This window comes from Lissotriton vulgaris, chromosome 1_1, assembly GCF_964263255.1.
Source record: "Lissotriton vulgaris chromosome 1_1, aLisVul1.2, whole genome shotgun sequence".
NCBI lineage: Eukaryota > Metazoa > Chordata > Amphibia > Caudata > Salamandridae > Lissotriton > Lissotriton vulgaris.
The window spans coordinates 587,219,711-587,226,353 of NC_141685.1; positions in this window are offsets into that span (position 1 = coordinate 587,219,711).

Consider the following 6,643-nt stretch of genomic DNA (forward strand, 5'->3'; position numbering starts at 1 on the left):
CCTGCGTGATTTCCCGCCCCTGAGTCCCTGGTAGACGGACCCCACTGGCTGTCCTTGTGGGGCCTGAGCTGTAAGGTGGTTACCTTGTATGCTCGAGGCACTGGGCTTGTAAGCACCTACCCCTACCACAGCGGCGAGATCGCAGGACAGCGAGGGCTACTCTATAACAAATGAGACACATATCTTGTTTGCCTTCTTTCAAATGCATTATGATATAATGTGCTTGTAATACGGTGAGGGGAGATCAGTCACATCTGTCATACTCTATGTCAGACCTTTTGTCTGTTGTCATTATAGTGAAGGAAAGAAGTAAAATGCCTGTGTGCCATTGTGAACATAGATATTGGGGGAAACCTGATAAAAGGTGCTAAATATACTATTTTGGTAATGACCAGACTGGTGCACTGACTTTCCAGGCCAAAGGCAAATTTACTTTTTCCTGATTAGGCTCTCCTCTTCCCCTAGCATAAACAAAATGTATTTAGGTCATTCTGTGTACCTGGGTGCATTCTTGTGGATTTGTGTGATAATAACTTTTTGCGGTTACTTACAGTGGTCTTGCTGTAGCTCTGGCCTTTCTGAACAAGGGAATGAGGAAGGGATGATCTCCCCATGATCAATATAATCTAGTTTCAATTTCTTTTTTATAGAATCGGCATCTGTAGAAATTCAAGAAGGATTGAAAGAAAGTGATTGATGGGTCATTAGGACAACTTTCCTATTGTTAGCAGGACTACTACAAATATTTCTGTTACATTGAAAATGTGGTACTATATTAAGACTAGTTTATAGTTCTGGATTGGGCAACATGTTTGTATTTGAAGGGGTAAGGTTTACTCATATTATTGTGTGATCCACGCCATCGAGTTTTAGCAAGGTGGAAGGATGAAAATATATCTCAATCGCACTTAGGCAAGGTGTAGGAGGAAATGTACAGCCTATTCCCACTTTTGGCAAGGAGTGGGTAGGAAATGAGATACTCCCTACCCTTGGGTGAGCCTTGTGGTTCTTAAAAAAAAATGTGTTGGCTCAATGGGGTTTTAAAAACCACTGCTTTGGCGACATAAGCGTTGAGGAGTATCTTATACATCATCCACATTTGCCATTGGAAGGGTGGCATGAGGTGTCTTTACCACCGAGGGGTATATACTTTACCCTGGAGGGTAATGGCACCTAATCACTGCCAAGGGGGCGAGGTTTTCAGTATTTCTCCCATGCCGTACCTAATGGTATGGGGGTATATTTTCCCCCTCTCTTGCCCAAAGGGGGGTATAATCAGGCACTATCCCCACTTTATCCTAGGGAGGAGGTAAAAAATAACAAAATGAAGAGGACCAGGGGCAAGTTACCCTGCTCTGCTCAGGCTTGTCAAATGTCGGAGAAGAAGCATCAGGGCAGCTCAGAGTAGCACTAGCTACCTGTACAAAATTCAGTAACGTGGCCTTAATTTCCAGTTAACCCAATGCCATGCACCTTATCAGGGTAGCATCGAGGTTTCCATGTGGTCAGCTGGGACTAGGATCCAGAGAGGCTTTATTGTTGTGTTAGATGGCGCTCACCCAGACTAAATTTCCCAGGCCTGAGGATCTGGTGTGGGCTTGCCCTGCTTGCGCGGTGACTGAGGAGCATACAGCGAACCCTCTCTCTGGTCTAATGGGTATAGAGCCTGTTGCAAAAGGCAAGGATTGCACAGCAACTCCACCACTACCAGAGCCATCCCAATTCAGGTAGAGCAACACAATAAATGACAGGGAAGCAGTGTTGTAAGCCTGCCTTGTCTCTTCTGAGCGAGTAAAGTACAGTGGACCAATGCACGGCCTGTCATTCGCTGCAGCAAACTTGCAGGTATATCCAATCTCCAGATTAGGAGGCAGCAGTCGAGCTGCACTCTGGTCATTTGTGTCACCTAAAGCACATATCAGGCACCTACTGCGCCTAAGTGAGGTAGAGGAGCAAGCTGTATAAAGACCCAGAGTGACTCTAGTGGGTCGGATTAGCCAGGGTTAAGTGTACTACGCCCTAAACCGTGAAATCAGATAAACCGATCCTTCTGACTGATCGATAGAGCCATCTATATTGGTTGTGCTTCAGGTTGATATCTTTGGTCACACATGAACTTGTGTATCGGTTAATCACACCGTGGATCTCTGACAGGGACCTCAGCAATCACCTTTGGTCTAAGCCGGGCCAGTTGTAGGATTTTTGGGGCCCTGGGGCGAAAGGGAATGTATTTATATTTTGTATTTGTATTTGGGATTTGTAACACGCACGGCTACTTGAAGAGTGTCCCGGCACAAGCCTGGAGAAAGGAAAGGCAGGAGGAGACAGCTAGATGAAAAGAAAAGTCTTGAGCCTTTTTCTATAAAGCTTGGGATCCTTAGTACTGCAAAGATCCAGAGGGAGAAGGTTCCAGGCCGAAGCGGCCCTGAAAGCACGAGAGCTCCTTCCCACAGGCCCTTCTGATTTGTAAACATGATATATTCAGGGGTCCGGAAGATGCTTTGTTCAGACTTCTCCTGGGCCACAGCTCCTCCTCTGAGCCACCTACAAGCACCTCTTTCACAGCCCATTTCGGGCTGAAGGTGGGAGAATTTATTCTGGGCTGAGAGTTAAACCTGTAGGGAGCTAAAGTGCTGACAATGGGTGTCCCACGGTCTCTCTGAATGGCAGCCGGGCAGGAGGCCTAATTGCAGGACAAACCTGTAAAATGCATCTCCTTGCAACTGGGACACCATCCCTAAGAGTCTCAGGGAGTTCCCCCCTCCCCTCCCTCTCAAGGCCCCAATTGTAAAGTGAAGCCTTTCTTTCAGTTGAATCTGCAGGAACTGGTGGTGTGTTGAACTGGTGCAGGCCCTATGCTTAAGCATGGGCGGAAAATCCGTTCCGCTCGCGGATTTTGCGGATTTTCGGTAAATTCGCAATCCACGAACGCTCGCAAATTTACCGAAAATCCGCAAATTCGCACGCAGCGGATTTTTTTTTCTTGGTGATACAATTTTGCGGCGCGCGGCATTCACTTACCGTCATTCAGCGTTTGCCGAGTTGTTTTTCTCGATATTTTGCGAGTGCTGCTCCATTTTGGATCTTGCTGCGGGATCCCGCGGGAGTTTGGCGACCGCGATTACGTCATCGCGGCTTGCCACCTTGCACAGCGAGAGTTTGTCAACGCGAGTATGCCGTGATCACGTATCGCGGGAGTTCGCAATTGCTAACACGTAGATGCGGCGGGCAACAACAATCTCGCACTCGCGAAAATACAAAATTTGCAATTCTGCACAAGAAATCCACCAGCAAGCAGCATAAACCTTCTGGAAATTATGATTTTTATCAGAATAACTTCTCAGGTTGACATTTGCCTGCACTTTTTTTTGCAAGGAGTCCATTTTGGGGGGGGGGGGGTTGGAGGAAGGAAGTGCCCCACAGTCTCCAACGTCCTGTTCCTGTCCAGCAGGCTCCTCCCAGTGCTTTCTTCATGTGCCGGTCACTTTCATTCGGATTCTTCACCTGGAAGGATTACTTTTTGTGGATGCTGCTGGGTATTTGGATTTGAGGCCTTTTTGACTTTCTTTGGATCACTTTTGGATTAGAAATTTCACAAGTAAGTTTGTTTGGGGCATTACAGTTGCTGCAACTACAATTTTGGAATTTTTGATTTTTCGGCTGTTGGGGCCTTTTGCCCAGGGGGATTCAGTGGTGGGTGGACTGAGTCTTTCTGTGGGGTGTCTTGAATTTAAACATCATGGAGGGCCTGGATGGCTTGGGACTGTGCTGATTTTTCTGTGATTTTGGTTTTTTGGGCTGTTGTTGTGGCCTTTTCACCAGGGGTAGTGAGTGGTGCATGGGCCTAGTCTTTCTGTGGGGTGTCTTGAATTTATACATCATGGAGGGCATGGATGGCATGGGATTGTGCTGATTTTTCTGTGTTTTTCAATTTTTTTGGGGTGTTCATGGGGACAGGCCATGTGGGTGGGGGCCATTTTGAGTGCTGCTACAGGCAGGCCCTGGCCATGTGCTGGGAGGCAGGGGGCCATTTCGAATGCAGGCAGTGTTCTTAGGTCTGCAACCATTTTGCCTAGCTTTCAAGCTTTATGCCCAGGGGTAGTGAGTGATGCATGGGCCTAGTCTTTCTGTGGGGTGTCTTGAATTTAAATTTCATGGAGGGCCTGGATGGCTTGGGATTGTGCTGATTTTTCTGTGATTTTCGTTTTTTTGGGGTGTATAACTGAACTGATGTTCCTCTGTCTTCCCTTGCTTTTAGGTGCACAAGACTCAAGAGAACCACCAGTGCCAGGAAGAAGTCCTGCAGCGGTGTGTGTGTGTGTGCAGCATAACGTCACGCGACGTCACGTCTGGCCACAGACAACTCTGCAACTCGTGCAACTGCGGCCTGCTGTTCTGACCTGCTCTGAAGAAGATGGCCCCAAAAAAAGTTCCTCGTAGCTCCTCTAGCAAGAAAGCTGCCAGTAAGGAGCAGAAGAAGCAAGTTACCAAGGAGATTGGTGTGCCGCCCGCCACATGTTTTGGGAGTAAAAAAAAATAAGTACACCTGCAGCAGCAGCAGGATCTGCTGGGGACCAAGCTGGGAGCAGCACCCCCGCTCCATTGGGCTCAGTGCCACCACCACCACCATGCCAACTTAAGTCCAAGCCCTTGAGTGCTGCAGAGGCAGCCAGTGTACTCGTTCAATCACCATCACCAGTGATGTTGGCTATCGCAAGAAAGTAGCAGCAATGTCCCTCAATCAACACAGGTTGTTGTAACATCTGACGAGTGTTGAACAACCACAGCCGCAACAACAACCACATGTGCAAGTACAAGCCCAAGTACAAGTGGAAGGAGAGGCAGCGCAAGGAGATGTGCAAGCAGAGGTGCATGGAGGGTCACAAGTGCCCACAATAGTTGTTCCTCCTGAAGTAGGGGCACATCAGGCAATCGACAATCAAGGCGAGGTATCATTTGAGGAAGCCACTCCTCCTGATGATCATTCATTGTCTTCCACACTCCTAGCAAGGAGGAGATCAAGGGTGGTGTCTACATCTTCTTCAAGCACACCTCCTTTTGACGATATGGATCAAAATTGGGAACCAGCACCACTGCCGTCTGAGAGTGAGGCACACCATGATCTGACAAAGGTAGTTAAGCGTAAAAAGAAGCTCGTCCAAAGTCTCATACTTATGGAGTGTGATGAGGCTCAACAAGAAGTGGCGGATACTGCTGCTGATGAAGACTCTCACGACGACGACGCAGTCATCATAGGCTACACTCCAGCTTCAGCGGGCATGCAGCAAACAGACATTTTGACCCTAGCCCGAGAAGCTGCTGAGCGTGATGATGATGCTGTCGACGAGGAGGCAATGGAAACACCACAATCATTGGAGTTAACTAGTACACCAACACCTACCGCTTCCATATTTCTTCCTCGCCAAAAAGGACCTCCATCCACCTCGACCTCAATTAGTGGTGGTGAAAGTGCACAACGTAGTAAAGTTCGGCAATCCACATCCTCCACTTCATCTGGCATTAGCAGCATGACCACCAGTATCGCCGCCTCCTCCGGCCCCCACAGACAATTCAAGTCCCCAGCTTGGGACTTCCTTAGTGTTTGCCCAAAAAGGGAAAACTTCGCCATTTGTAGCATTTATAAGCTTGCAGGTAGTCGTGGTAAGTTTGGTACCAACTATGGTACCGGAGGCCAGAGAGGTCATCTTAAGAGACAGCACGCTGTCCAATGGTTTGCACACCTAAAGGCGATCAAGGAAGCCCGAATTGCACGTCAAGAAAACGTTGATGTTTCATCTGATGATGACGAGGAGGAAGAAGATGTGTCAAACACTTCACTTACACCCAGTACCCCTGTCAGCAGCACACCCCATGTGAGCCACACTAAGAGTGTGGGAGAGAGTGAGACACCAATGCGAAAAAGTTCATCAGCGAGCGTAACTGGGTCGAAGAAGTCATCATCTTCATCCCGTAAATGCTTGGTCCAGGGTAACATTAGAACCATGTTGTTTACAGAAGCGCCATATGAACGCAACCACCCACTGACGCGTCTGTATAACACTAAGCTGGCTAAAATGCTAGCTCTGGACCTTCTCCCTTTTTCTTTTGTAGAAGGGGTTGGTTTTCTAGAATTAGTGGCAGCGCTCTGCCCTAAATGGAAGGTTCCTAGCCGGTTCTATTTTGCCAGAGTTGCGGTTCCAGCACTACATGAAGATGTGCTGGAGGTGATTGGGGCAGTTTTGCAGAAGAGTGCTGTTCACACTATACATCTGACAACAGACATGTGGACCAGTGGCGCAGGCGCTGATTACATGTGCATCACTGCACACTGGGTCTCTTTTTCAGGGGTTAAAGCAAAGCTAAACGCAGGTGTTGAACCGGACCAAGTTTTTAAAGCTGCTCGGAAACATGCAACACTAGCCATGTTTGGCTTGGAGAAACGTCACACAGCAGAAAACATTTTGAATGAGTTTAACACAAAGGTCTTTCACTGGCTGTCCCCAAAAAAATGCAAGATTGGTTATGTTTCCACGGATAATGGCGCCAATGTAGTTAAGGCCATGGAGCTGGGTGACTATTTCAGAGTGCTGTGTTTGACGCACTGTATAAACCTGGTTGTTAAAAAATTCTTGAGTGATGAAGA